Here is a 14,455-nt window from a genome sequence, read left to right as displayed (position 1 = left end):
CGTTAAAAAATCTCACACCATTAAAAATCGGTAATTCGATAATTTATAAAATTAAAATCATTACCGAAATCATTAAATCAATAACCCATTATCGATAAATTAATAACTTTTTTTTATTCGAATTATCGATTTTAAACAACCCTACACCCCAACCAATCAAAAAATGTACAAGCATAATTGACCCTACTACAAATTACAATAGTGATTTCTTTTTAGGGGAAATGACATTTTTAGTCCCTGTGTTATTGCCTAATTCCACTTTTAGTCCCTGTGATATTTGATTGTGCACATTTAACCTTGAATTAACTAGACTGGGCGATTTTAATCTAATTACTAAGAAATATTAACTTTGTTAACATATTGCTTATTAACGGAAAGGGCAATTCTGGTACTATAAAGTATTAGCTATTTTACTTTATTTATTATATAATAAAATAATTCTTTTATCATTTAAATTTACTCTAGATTCATGTGCTAGCATATTGTCAGAGTTACCATGACATACATTGCATTTACTTTTACTTTCTCCTTCATTTTAATTTTTTATCTCTTTCTCTCTTAGAATCACATGAAAATACATTTGTGTTCTTCTCTCCTATCTTATCTCTTTCTCTCTCTTAAAAATTCAATGTAGAGCTCCCCAAATATTGATTTAATACTAAAGGAAAATATACGATGGAGCTCATATTGGAGTGATTTTTGTTTCATTTGAATCAATTTTTGAGATTTCTTCTCAGTTCTTCTTCAACTCGAGATATGAGGTAAGTCTTTTTTATTTAACCTTACCGATTCGATCAAGCGATTTTGGTTCTTCAACTCTACATTTTCACTGATATTTGCTTAAGCTTTCAAATTCAGGTAATATACTTACATACTTGAAGGTTTTATTCTCTTCGAAAGAATAAATGGTGTGTGCATGACAACTCTAGTTTAGTTGGTGTGATGAATTGGTTTTTGGGAAATCACTTTTTCTTTTGCCTAAATCTATTTGTATCCCTTTTAAAATTGCAGTAACCCCTTTTGAAGGTGCTGGAAATGAAAGGTATGAGCCTGAAGGTCCAATAATTGCTTTACCTCTTGAATTTCGACGGAATTCTTGTCGTTTGCGAAGGTATCTTTCACTTTGTAGTATTGCAGATTGATTAATAGTGAAACTAATAGTTATCAACATTCAAATGTCCTATCTCACTAAAAATCAGTAAAATGTGGTTAATTGTGAAGTTTGCACTGTTTTTGTAGTGCTCGAGTGAAATTATTTATCTTGATTGTGAAGAGACAATATGCATTTCAAAGTGTTAGTATTATGTATTTGACTTGTAAAGTGTGATAGTGAAAAAACTAATGCTAGATATTAACTTATTGGATTGTTTGATGTAAGATTGTTATATCGGTTTTGCATTATCTTGAATGGTGTGTAGATGCGGAAAAATAAATTAGGAGATAGAAGGGCTGAGTTTTAGGCTGTGAATCTCCCTTTGGTGCTCTTTCAATACATTTTTTGGATATGTAGAAACATAACAATCTTTTTATTGTAAAAACAGTGGATTAATGCATGTGATCTTACTATAGTCATCTGCAAAAAGTTCAAATCAAGAACAAAATCAAATTATTTAAGTTGCATCTAGTTTTAAGAGGAAACAAAAACGTGTCACCAAAGCATAAACAACTTCAAAGTCAATAGGAAAGAGAACAATCTAAACTCATGCACCCATTGTCATGAGAAAATATTTAGCTTGTATTTAAGGAACATTTTTCTTTCTATTTCTGACTCTCTTGCTCGTTTGAGAAAGCGCCTCCCGTAAGACAATGGGACATATTGTTTACCTATTCTCTAGATGAAATGTGGCCTTGTACCTTCTCTAGAATGCTCATTAATTTATTCTAAAATGAATGCAGAACTCCTTAGTGGGATTTGAGGTTGTGCCATTGGCAGGTTAAGTTGACTGGCCTACCGTACATAAAAAAATAAACTAAGTTAGTAAAGTTCAATACAGACAACATAAATAGACAATACGAAAGGTAATTACGATCTGTTTAGTCACAAATGAGGAGTTGGACTGTATTAATGCCACACTCACAGTAAGAGTGCTTGAAACCTACATTGAAATAACATTTTTAGTATTGCTACTCTTATTGAATATTAAAGGGAATCAACTTATTTTGAAAACTTACTTCTGTTTCATTATTAAGTGTAGATGAACCTTCTTTGCTGACTTTTTGGTGAACTTGTTGCTGTTGAACCTTAGATTGATTGGTTCTTATAAAAATAGGACATTTTCTACTATTATATCCTGTTTTTCACACAATCCATTTCTTTTTTTTGCCCTTTCTTGACGCTTTTAAAAGGGTACCATTTCCAGAATCTGATTCTTTTTTAGTTGTCTCATCATTTTCTCTCTTTCTTAGTTTTCTTGGTCTACCTGACTAAGCTTTATATATGGATGGCAATGGTGGTTCTACCCCAGTCTTAGACCATTACTCAAAGCTATTAATTGGCAAAATAGATGAATAATAACTCTTCATCTACTGTTCAACCGTGTAACATTCATGAACATACTTTTCAAGTTCATCCTTCTTAACCCATATAGTTGCAATAACATGATTACAAGGTATCCCTGTTAAGTCTCATCTCTTACAAGAGCATGTCCTCTCCTTAAGATCAACATAGAATAATCTTAGATGCATGTCCTCAATTTGGTAATGAAATTCATCAGATTTAATGGCAATACACTCGGCAACATTATCCTTATTTTTGTCTAGCTTCAATAAGATCCGTGGGTAGATTATATGGCTATGGTTAATCATTTTATTTCTATTCTTCTGAAGTCTTGACATCATATAGATCCTTATTGATTCAAGCATCGTCAGAATATGTTGGTCTCTTGCTGGTAGAAGTACGCTATTAAATGACTCACACATATTATTCATTAACATGTCACACTTTGTGAATGAAGAGAAAAAAGCTCTTGACCAGTGAATGAGAGGCTTACTCATGAACCACTTAGGGGCATCTATATCTATCTTTGACATTTCTTTCATATGCTTGGAAAATTCAGGTTCTATAGTTACCCTGATAGCTTTTCATAGGACTTCTTTCAATGTTTGTCCTCCAAAACCTTCAGTTTTAAAATTATTGTGCAGATGCCTCACGCAAAATCTATGTGTGACATCTGAAATTATCTCATCAAATGATGGAATTAAACCTTTTTGTTTATCAGAAATGAAAGTCCAAGCAAAAGAATTTTGGGAGATTTTTAGATCCTCGTCAAGAAGTGTAAGAAACCAGCTCCATGTTTCCTTCAATTCACCTTCCACTATTGCGAATGCAATAGGATACATGTTGTTGTTGGCATCAATGTCTACTGTAGTCAATAGTTACCCTCCCTTTAGGTAGCCTTTCAAATGACATCCATCAACCCATATTATAGGTCGACATCCAGCTAAGAATCCTTGTTTGCAAGCTGCAAAACAAACATAGAGTCTTAAAAATCTTTTTCTATCTTTGACCATTGTTTCTGGATTATCATCCAACTTCAAAATACATGTAGTCCCTAGCTTACTCCTCTTAACTCTGCACAATAGTCCCACAACATATCAAATTGTTCTTCTTTAGTCCTTGTAATTAGATCTAAAGCCTTCTTTTTTGTCCTATAAGATTGATGTTGTCACGTCCCAGATTCAAGGGCTCAACTGGCTCCTAATGCCAAAACTCAGGCTCGAGCCGACCCTGCTGAACCATTTGCTACTAGCGCATGGCAGCCACAAATAGTCAAGATAACAAACAAGTATATCTCGACTTAAAATTAAGTCCTCGGCAGGCAATGCCCCTGTAAACAGATCCATAAAAGAAACAGTTACTCCCAAGAGTTCATATAAAGAAATAGCCAACTATCACAGAAGTCCTGATTGGGCCGTCGATTCCACCATGATCTCTATACCGAAACTGAAAGCATGTATATCAAGACAATGCATCACATAACTAACAAGCTTCAGCAAACCAACAAACTAGGCGAGCATGGCCATAATGTAGCTATAAACCGCACACACTAGTCTGCAAGCTTCTAAGAGTAGTAAAGATTGGTGGGACAGGGCCCCAGCCTACCCATGAGAATATATACAACAAAAGCTAACAAACCTCCCAACTCTGGCAGCTCCGGAGGAAATGGGCTAGCCAACCTGATAGAAGTCAATCTTGTTGCTGAGGAGGTCTACTGGGTTGTCTGTCGAAACCTGCATACATGAATGCAGCGCCCCCAGGCAATGGGGCGTCAGTACAAAATAATGTACAGAGTATGAAAGACAATAGATTGTGAGCAGGTATCTTAAAATACTGGAGTAATTCGATAAATAAATCTAAACTTATCAAAAATAATAAAACAACAACTTAACCAAGCCCCATAAGCTCGGCAAGTACAAACAACACACAAGACCACCTACTCAGGCCCCCATAAGCCCAGAAGGTGCCAATCAGTCTATATACCCCTATCGATAGTCCCCTAGCCCCGTAGGCAGTCACATAGTCCTCTTAGACAATAGTATAGCCCCGTAGGCAGCACATAACTCTCTTAGGCATCAATATAGCATATAGGCAACGCATAGCCCTCTTAGGCAACAACATGGCCCCATAGGCAATTCATAGCCCTTCTAGGCATCACTATAGCCCTGTATGCAACTCATAGCCCTTCTAGGCGTCAATATAGCCTTGTAGGCAACTCGTAGCCCTTCTAGGCGTCAATATAGCCCTATCGGCAGAACATAGCCCTTCTAGGCAAAAATCACATTTTTGCAGCTTACCATAATAGCCCAAAGGCAACAATAACAATCCAACAGCTAAAAACGAGCAATTTAGTTATAAACAACCTATACAAATAGCCTCTAAGTCATGTCCAACATAAGAACGCTAATACTGAATAAGAATCCGATAAGAGAGGATTATACCCACTCGAGCAACCAATAATCAACAATAATGGCTACAAGTATAACAACGATATCAACTCAATTACATTGCTCCTAAGCTTTAAGGAAACATGCCATAAGAAGAGAATAACCTTAGCATATATTTTTCGCTAAATTCACGTGGTCTAACGACTTTTACTCATAACTCCCTCGATACTATAACAAGGTAGGACCATAATCAACACACAACAATAAAAGATACCATGACAAATTTTTTTCATTAACACCAATCCACTCAGCAATAGAGTCGACAATTTTATCAAAAATCATCTCATCTCCTTCCAAGGAATAATCAATCATGAAATGACTCACATTCTTCACTTGTAGCGTCACTTTCCTCTAGTACATCAACATCTACCAAGCTCTCTTCACCTTGAAGTCAAGCCCTTTCAATATTAACCACATCATAGGTCAATTGATCTTTATGTGCTCCACAAATATCTCTACCTCTCTACTGTCAAGGATTTCGTGGATAAAATTATATATATCTATATCAATTGACAAAAGTCTTAAGCTTATTTCAAAATAAGGCCCAAACTTAAACCAAAATTTCACTTTTCTATCATCAGCTTTCAACTTTTTCAAACATTGTCTCATTTGAATGATAGAATTTTCACCTCCCTTACAGTAGCCGTAGTAGGCTATCTGTCCACCAACGTAATTCATCTCCTGTTCGAACACCCACTGACCATTATAGTGCAATTTAAGAGTGTACATTTCTGGATCTTCATCTATTATCAGAAAAAATATGATATTTAGTATCGATATAACAAATATCACCAATATAGAAAATACAAAAAGAAACATATGTTTTATTATTAAAAAGAGACTGGATGGTTTTAAGAGTCGCCACTTAATTTTTAAAAAAATATCAAGAAAATTATTTTTAAAAAAATTAAAACAGAAATCTAATGAAAATATTCAAAGGGATTCGGGGTTCTTATTAGCATTTCGGGAATGATTTGAAAGCACCCGAAATGCCCGTTAATATGCGATTATCCAGTAATTAACTATTTGGCTAAACAATTTTAAAATAAAAGCATACTTTGTTTTAAAGAAACAACAATTTAAGACTTGAAATTGCTTTTAAAGGGAAAGGGGATAAAAGGATATTACTTATGTACTAGATATTCTAAAGTTAAATAAAATATACTTGTTTGATTTTAAAAATATGATTGGTTCATCTTTTGGGGATTTGAATTAAGAAAAAACCTTAAAATTAACTAGCAAATAAACAATTAAACAAATACGAAACAGATAAAATAAATAGAATGAGTTTTGGGCCTAAGTCTGATTTTCTGTCCGCTTGGGCCAACACTTGGGCCCAATTTTTGGTTTTGGGACCAAAGGCCCAATAAACTTGTCCTAAACTAATCTTGAAAGATGACTTTCTTTGGGCTTTGGACCCATCTTCCACCTGTCCTAGGTTCTAGCAAGATAATAGTACTTAAAATAAAAGGGCTTAGGCCCAACAAAATACAAAACCAAATTTCGGGGACTTTAGGCCCATTTCCTCATTTTCGTATACACTAGGTGTACACTAGTGTATACAATCTCGTATATCGGCTCCAAACACCTATACATCAATCCCATTTCACTCTTGAACATCGGATGGCTAACTCGTTACTCGAAAATGCAAAGAGGCAATAGGAAGAGTCCAAATAGACTCGGCGAAGCATCACATGTAAACAAAGTAAAGGAAAAAAATTAATCAAGAGTGATACAAAATTATTCGAGAGCAAATTTTCCAATGAAAGTCAGTAGGTGACCATGAGCTCATCCATTCTTAATAGTAACAGCACATAGAGGAAGATATGAACTAATTGAAATACTACTAACACAAGATATCTAATAAAATAATGAAATAAGATAAAAGATAACACTATGAACTAATGAACATATATCTATCACGAGAATGCCAATGATAAGAAAAACTCATTTTTTACACAGTAAAGCTACCATAAGACATGTTAGATTAATGGACAAGGAAAGTAGTACCTTAGAGTTTCAAAACAAGAGAATTATGAGCAATAAATGACAAAATGCATTCCTCTTCTCACAATTTATGAAGAAATTGTGATCAAAGGGGGCATTTTGAGAACCAGTATACTATAGGAGATAAGAACAACTTCCGATATAAACATAAAGATCTAACTCCAACATCAAACCCAAATAAAGATGGAAAAAAAAAACTGATCATAAGCTACTAAACTTGCACTTGAACATATCAAATGTCCCTTAAACCAGACTCAACAAATGTATAAAGAACATATTTAAACAAAACTTGAGTTAACACTAACAATCGAACAGACCCTGACCTTAACTAAGCCTAAGAAGATGCAAAGAAATTGATCTAGACAACATCAAATGATTCAAACAATAAGTAATCTTAGATTAAACATGGGAAGATTTGATCAAAACAAAGCTTAAACTAAATCAATAACACATTCAATCAGCAAGAGGAGTAACAATTAGCTATATTCAAATGCTAAAACGACAACCCGGTATCACTATTAAAGGAAGCAGAAAGCGAACAACAGTAACATAATCGAAATCGAACAAAAACTCCAAACAATGAAAACACGAGATGAAGAGGAATTTAACCAAAGGGAAAAGGATATTACCTTTTTCCGGGCAGCGACTGGGACGACGAGCAAAGAGAGAGAGCGATTCCACCTACCTTCGAAAGACCTTGATGGGAATTTGAGTTGCGAAACGAACAGACTCAGAATTTCAGCAACACGACTACTATCACCTCCAAGTTCTACTTCTTCTGCCTATTTATATATTTTAATTGCCGTTTTTTTTGTTTCCTCTTGTGTTTTCCTCTCTAATACTAATTCCTTCTTTTTTTTCAACCCTCCAAAATGAAGAAGAAAGGAGTTATTTATAAGGGGAAATTAGGGCAGATTTTGGGGGGGATCGGGTAAGGAATGAGATGAAGTTCGAAATTCAAAATTTTAAATTTTTTCAGAGATAAGGTTGGAGGAGCTGAAAACAGAACAAATTCTCAGACTGCTGTAGCCGAAAACACTGTACCAGTGTATTGCCTGTCGAGCACAGTTGAAGAAGACAATGTGGGCGTTCAAGCGCGCGTCTGGGTCGCTTTTCCGTCTACTGTCGTGTTCACGTACAGAGGATGAGAGAGAGAGGAGAGGACGACATGCTAGGCTGTTGGACTCGCGTTCTGGTTTGCGTCTGGAGCTGGTGCGCGTCTAGGTTCGCTGGAGTTTGTTCACGCGTTAGTGAAGAGGAAAGAAGAAGCGTACTGTTGTACGTATGTTGTTGCTGGAATGGGTTATTGAATTGAAGGAATTGGGTTGGGTTTCTGTATGTATTGTTGTTGTTATTGTAATGGGTTTAGGATTGGGTCGGTTTGGTATTATGAAGTTGGGCTGTTAGTTGTATTGAAATAGGGCCCAAATTCTTGGTCTCAAAATGAGTTGAAGAAATTGATTAGGTTTTAAATTGGGGATTTGGCCAATGGATTAAAGTTATAGCCAATTAAAATTCACAATATAGTTTGAATTGAATTTAATTTGCAAATTCAGTTAAAATCTAAGATGAATTTAAATAAGATTAATTAAGGAGCTTCTTAAACTTAACAAAATGAAATAATTAACTTAATTATAAACCGAATGATTTAAAAATATAAACTATTATATAATTAAACTAATTAATCAAATATTTAATTAAAATAAAATCTTTTTGAGATGATTTTCGAATATTTATAAAATATCCTAATTATATAAAATATATATACATATTATTTAAAAATTCAAAAAAGGGACAAAATTACATAAAACTAACTTGAAAATAATTTAAATTTTATAAAGTCAATTATTTCAAATAGTTTGGAATTTTAAGAAGCTCGATGATTAATTTATATTGTGGAGGTCCAAAATTGGGTGTCAACAACATATAAATCCAACAACAAAATGTAACCAGTCCTTGCAAGTTCAAATATTTGTTGAATTTGAATAATTAAGTAATTGTGCAACTGATGTCCATAAAGAAGGAATTGTCAACTTGTCATTTTTGTTAGAACTATACAATTTTTGAAAGTTCTTTTTATATACTTCTTAAGAAAACGTGAAGGTGGAATAGTTTTAGGAGTGAGATTAGGCCTTAACCCTTACTTGTGTATTTCATAAAAAAATAACATCACTTGAATATTGACATATATTTTAGCCTCCAATACGAGGGGTGAAATGAATGTTGTAACTATGTAGCAAAAGCTGAGATCAAAATGAGAGAGTTTATAGGACTTCTCTTCCTTTACAAGTTGATCACTGAACATTGTCCAAAGTAACCAGAAGACCAAAAAGAATACATTCCTACCATAATCTAAAGTAAACTTTTCTCTTTGTGCTTTGAAACAAAATAATAGTACGTACATCTTTTATGTCTCTTCTCATATAGTTTTTAACTTTTCAAGACAGATTTAAATCTTGTGTGAAGAAAAACTATTGTGTGTTCTCCTACATTAGCCATATAAGCAGTAATAGTATTCACTTTTATTTATAGTGAGATAAAAATATTTTGCTATTCATTTTAGTTTCTTGATATTGTTTGTTATCAATCTAGTACTGAAGACCAATATAGCTTTAATTTTATGTAGATTAAGTAATAGCAGTACAAGATATATTAATATAAAAACAGAAACATTTTCTAAAAAGTTATAATGCATATTTATCTAGTATGTATTTATGCTTTGATTTGCCACATCAATATTTAATCTTTTTCTTGATCAATCAATATCAAAGTTATAGTTTATTAACTAGATAGAGTACTTACATGTTGGTGTGAATTGTAGTCCATTCTTATAACGCAATTTCATTGTCATTCTTTTTTTCTTTTTCAGGTGGTATAGTGAGCAAACTTTGAATGCCCTAGAATTGTTCTCACACGAGAAAACAACTAAAGAGAAGTTATCATCAAGATATACGAAGTATCTTAGCTATTCATGATCAAACCATTAATTTGCATCCAAGTGGAAGAAGAGATGAAGACAACATACGATTATGAGGCAACGATGCGACATAAATACTTCTAAATTTTTGTACAATTAGGTTTTTTCAAGTATTTTAGCTAATAGTACCAGAATTGCCCTTTCCGTTAATAAGTGATATGTTAACAAAGTTAACGTTTCTTAGTGATTAGATCAAAATCGGTCAGTCTAGTTAATTCAAGGTTAAATGTACACAGTCAAATATCACAGGGACTAAAAGTGAAATTAGACAATAACACAGGGACTAAAAATGCCATTTTCCTTCTTTTTTTAAGTAGGAATCCAGCCACAAGAAAGAGCCATTCTTTGTTTTTATAATTATAGATAAAAATGATTTAATGAGGGGGTTAGTTGTGCAAATATATTATAGTTAAAGTAATATAGGAATAATTGTACAAAATGGCAAACTAATAATGTTAATTAAATGCACTATCGTTTCAGTTATTTCCATTAATAAGCAAAATCTTGGTCACTTTGCTATTATAGGGCCCCACCGATTTGTATAATTTATTAAAACAATAAAACAGACATTTTCCTTTTCCCTTTCTTTTATACAATCTCTTCTCCTATTTCCTTCAAATTCTCCCAAATCTTCTCCCCAAATACAATTTCAAATTACAAATTTCTCCAGCACATCATCGTCTCGTTTTCAAAAGAGAAACATTACTTCAAAAATTTCAGGTACCGTTTAAACTCATCTCATTCTATTAATTTTTGTTAATTTTTTTCAATTTTTTCAATTTAAATGTATATGTATATATAACTTATTTTTTTCAGTCATTTACTGTATAATCATTATTTTTACAATTTTTTGTGTTGATTCATGTCTTATACTGTTTGCTTATACAATTGTGGTTGTATAAATGTATAATATTAGTAGTTATTGTATAATGTTCCTTTAAACATACACATTTGCTCACACTTATACACTTATTGCTGGGTCAAGTAAAAAAATGAAAGATAAAACTAACGTTTATACTAATCACAATGATAAAACTGAAGTTATTGTTTGTGGGTCATTGGATTGTATAATTATGTGGGTCATTGGACTGTATAATCATGTGGGTCATTGGACTATATAATCATTATTTTTATATTTTTTGAGTTGATTCATGCCTTATACTGTTTGCTTATACAATTGTGGTTGTATAAATGTATAATATTAGTAGTTATTATATAATGTTCCTTTAAACATACATATTTGTTTACACTTATACACTTGTGTCTCGAGTTGCATTGCAATAACATTATAAAACTCCTTATACGATGAACTTTCTTTAAAAATCACCCCCTCAATTGTATAATCAACGTAACAATTGTCACTGTCCCATCTACCGGAATGCATAACCAAAATAGCTAATGAAGCCATTTTCAAAATTTCTGTATATAAAAAAAAGTTTTATATACATATACATTTATATGATTAAGAATTTCAACAACAAATAGAACATATATTTATACAAATTCTAGCAACTTCAGTTATTCACATATATACATATTAGCAACTTCAGTTATTCACATATATACATATTCCCATTATATACTCATATAAACATTTATATACACATTCTGCATATACATTTATATATAAACAATTACATACACAAATTAAATTAACGCGCCTTTTTATTTATTTTTTAAAACAATCAAAATGTATATAAAAAAAAAGACTGACTAGCGAATATACAGAAAGACACATCCGTAGCAAACTAAAATTTTGCTATGGACTGCAATTTTATAAAATTTGCTATAGCATACAATTAGCAATTTTTAATTTGCTATACGTAAAATTTTGGAAAAATTACATAAGTGAAGGTCTTTTATTTAATAATTACCACATTTAAGTATACTTTTAATTTATTACCATTTTTGTCAACTTTTAGCAATACTTACTTAAAACAAATTTGTTCCTTTTCATGTAATTTTTAAACTTAGCAAAAAAGTGTTGCCCATTCGCTCATATCCTCTCTCTCTCTTTTCTTTCTACTCTTCTGTCCAAAAATTTTAGGGCTTTGTTGTTCTTTCTTCCCCATTTTTCAGCACAAAATTCTAATGGAAGAAGGTAAAAAAATCGCCTAGAAGAAGTCTACGAATACTTAGTGATGTTGGTACTTCGAATCAGAAAATTTATAGAAGAAGTCGAATGAGAGTTCAAATTTCACCTCCTACTGCTACGGATGAAGTTAATGACGGTCCCAATTTTAATTTGGGAATCTCACAAGTATCGGGTGAGCAGAATCATTTGCATTCTTTAGGTTATATTTGAACCTATATTTCTTTGGGGGTGGGGTGGGGTGGGGTGGGGGGTTTATTTTTAGTTGTTTTTGATTAACTATGCATGATTTTTCTTTTGTCTTTGTCCTTCTTTCCATGAATCAGGATCTACTCAAAATTGGTTTGTGAGTAATGATGGTTTGTCCCAATTTTGTTTTGGTGGTCACATCCTTGGCATGAAGTTCATTAGTGTGAAGGTGGATGCATAATTTATTTTTTTTGGATAGTTGACCAAACATTTCTGTTTTACTTAATTGCAAAATATCTCCTCTTTGTCCATTGTTTTGTCTAGAATTAGTGGGAGCTTGTCAAATAGCTGGTAACACTTGTTCGTGTTAATTTGGAAAATAGATGGAAAAGATGTGTAAATGAGAGGACACATCATATATTTGGAATAACATTGTTCCATGTTCTATCTGATCTTTTCTCCCGCACTCGAATGTTTTGTTCCAATGGATAAAGTGAAAATGTAGGTTTAAGTTGCTTTGGAAGTTGGCTTTTTGATAGAAAATAGAGCTTTAAGTGTATGACAACTAGCTCATTGTTTAGGCTGCTTGTGTTGAAGTTGATAAGTTCTGGGTCTGAATTTGGAACCAGAAGTGGTCATTGGTTTTATTCATCTTTAATTCAACTGATTACTATCTTGCTTTGATAACTAAAGGTGTTCCCAGACAACAAGATCACTCGCTATAAGTATTATCAAATAGGTATTCTTTTTTGTATTAAGTAGATATTTTGATAATAATTTTATATTGAATTTTTTAGGGACTGTGGAGTTTTCGTTGCTGCATTTGCAGAGTTTGTAAGTAATGGCCAACATATTCTAAATCAACAAGTAAAGGCAAACATTCTTTGAAAGAGATTTGGAGCTATATTATGGGAATATGCAAGAAGGAAGCAAGCGAGTGACCTTTAAAGTGAAGACGAAAGACCGGATAGATAAAGAATATAGTTATATTAGTTAGTATGACTATGAAAACTATATGGTGCAAAAACAGTTTGTAGGTAGTATGGCTATGAAAAACTATATTGGTCTATTGTAAGTCTTGGTATTATATACCCAACTGTATTTTGTTTATGTAAGTCCTCTGTTTCAGGTTGTTCTTTCTTCGTGTCCTTACTGGGGCTGTCATGGCGATTGTTTCAGGTTTGGAGTTTTGGGGATTACCCAATGCGCCGATGTAATTGGCTAATAACATGAATCTGCCGTCTTTGTTGCCTTTGAACTGGGTGGGATCGTATGTGACTTGAGCTATAATAGTTGTTGGGTAATTGTCGATCTCGTAATCAGGTGTAGATTGTATCAATTCGTATTTGGGTATTTGCCAATCGTATGTGACTTGAGCTATATGATATAGATGTCATGTTAACATCCTTTTGATCTTTTGACTTTTGTTTGTGGTGTCTGTCGATGAATCCTCCCTCTTTTTCTCTCCCCTACTGGTATATTCCCCAAACCCTTAGAAGGCTGAATTGGAAAGCACAAGCCAAAGGCTGGTTGAGGATGTTCCTAATGGCAAAGCAATCCTCTAAAAGTGGGTGATTTGGTTTGCATATAAGATTATGTGAGCATAGAAATTGATTTATTATAAGGTGAATGGATGTTAGTGTAATATAGTTCAATGTAGCTTTTATTGTTATATTTGTTGGACATAGTAATGAGATGTACTATACTTTTTCTTAACTTTCTGATTGCTTAGCTTTTATTGAGCAAATGTGTACTGGCATGCGATGGTACTTGCTTGCACGAAAGATGTTTCTTTTTTTCGTATTTGGGTATTTACGGATCTCGTAATCAGGTGTAGATTATACCAATTCGTATTTGGGTGTTTCAACAGAGATTTTTCCCAAAATCATGCCCATTTTTAGAGAATTTTCTGGATGAGATTATGGAACTTGAGTTTCTAAATTGAAATGAAAGTGATTTAAGTATTTTAAAGCCAAAATGCAACTCAAAGTCACTGCTTGCCCAAATTAAGAGATTACTTATGAGAAAATAAAACAAAATGAGCTACGGTATATCAATAAACAAGCAATTAACACTTAGCAGTAACAAGAATCATCATACAAACATCTAAGATTCAATAGCAATAAGAAAACTAAGCATTGAGGTAATCTATAGTTAAAATAAGAGATGCAATTCCAACTAAACATTCAATGGGAATTTTAAACAATTACTAAGTTGCATTTTATCGAATATCATTTCAACTATAT

The 14,455-nt window shown here is 32.8% G+C and overlaps 1 long non-coding RNA gene across 1 annotated transcript; it reads left to right on the top strand.

Annotated features, from left to right (window-relative positions):
• The first annotated feature begins 579 nt into the window (after positions 1–579).
• Positions 580–1,377, top strand: LOC125841143 (uncharacterized). Its single transcript, XR_007443779.1, has 2 exons — positions 580–761; positions 1,012–1,377. It is a non-coding gene; the product is annotated as an uncharacterized LOC125841143 (long non-coding RNA).
• Positions 1,378–14,455: the final 13,078 nt, after the last annotated feature.

Source organism: Solanum stenotomum, chromosome 10, assembly GCF_019186545.1.
Source record: "Solanum stenotomum isolate F172 chromosome 10, ASM1918654v1, whole genome shotgun sequence".
In the NCBI taxonomy this organism is placed as follows: domain Eukaryota; kingdom Viridiplantae; phylum Streptophyta; class Magnoliopsida; order Solanales; family Solanaceae; genus Solanum; species Solanum stenotomum.
Note: the sequence above shows the minus strand (reverse complement) of the source record. Positions and strands in the feature narration are given on the sequence as shown.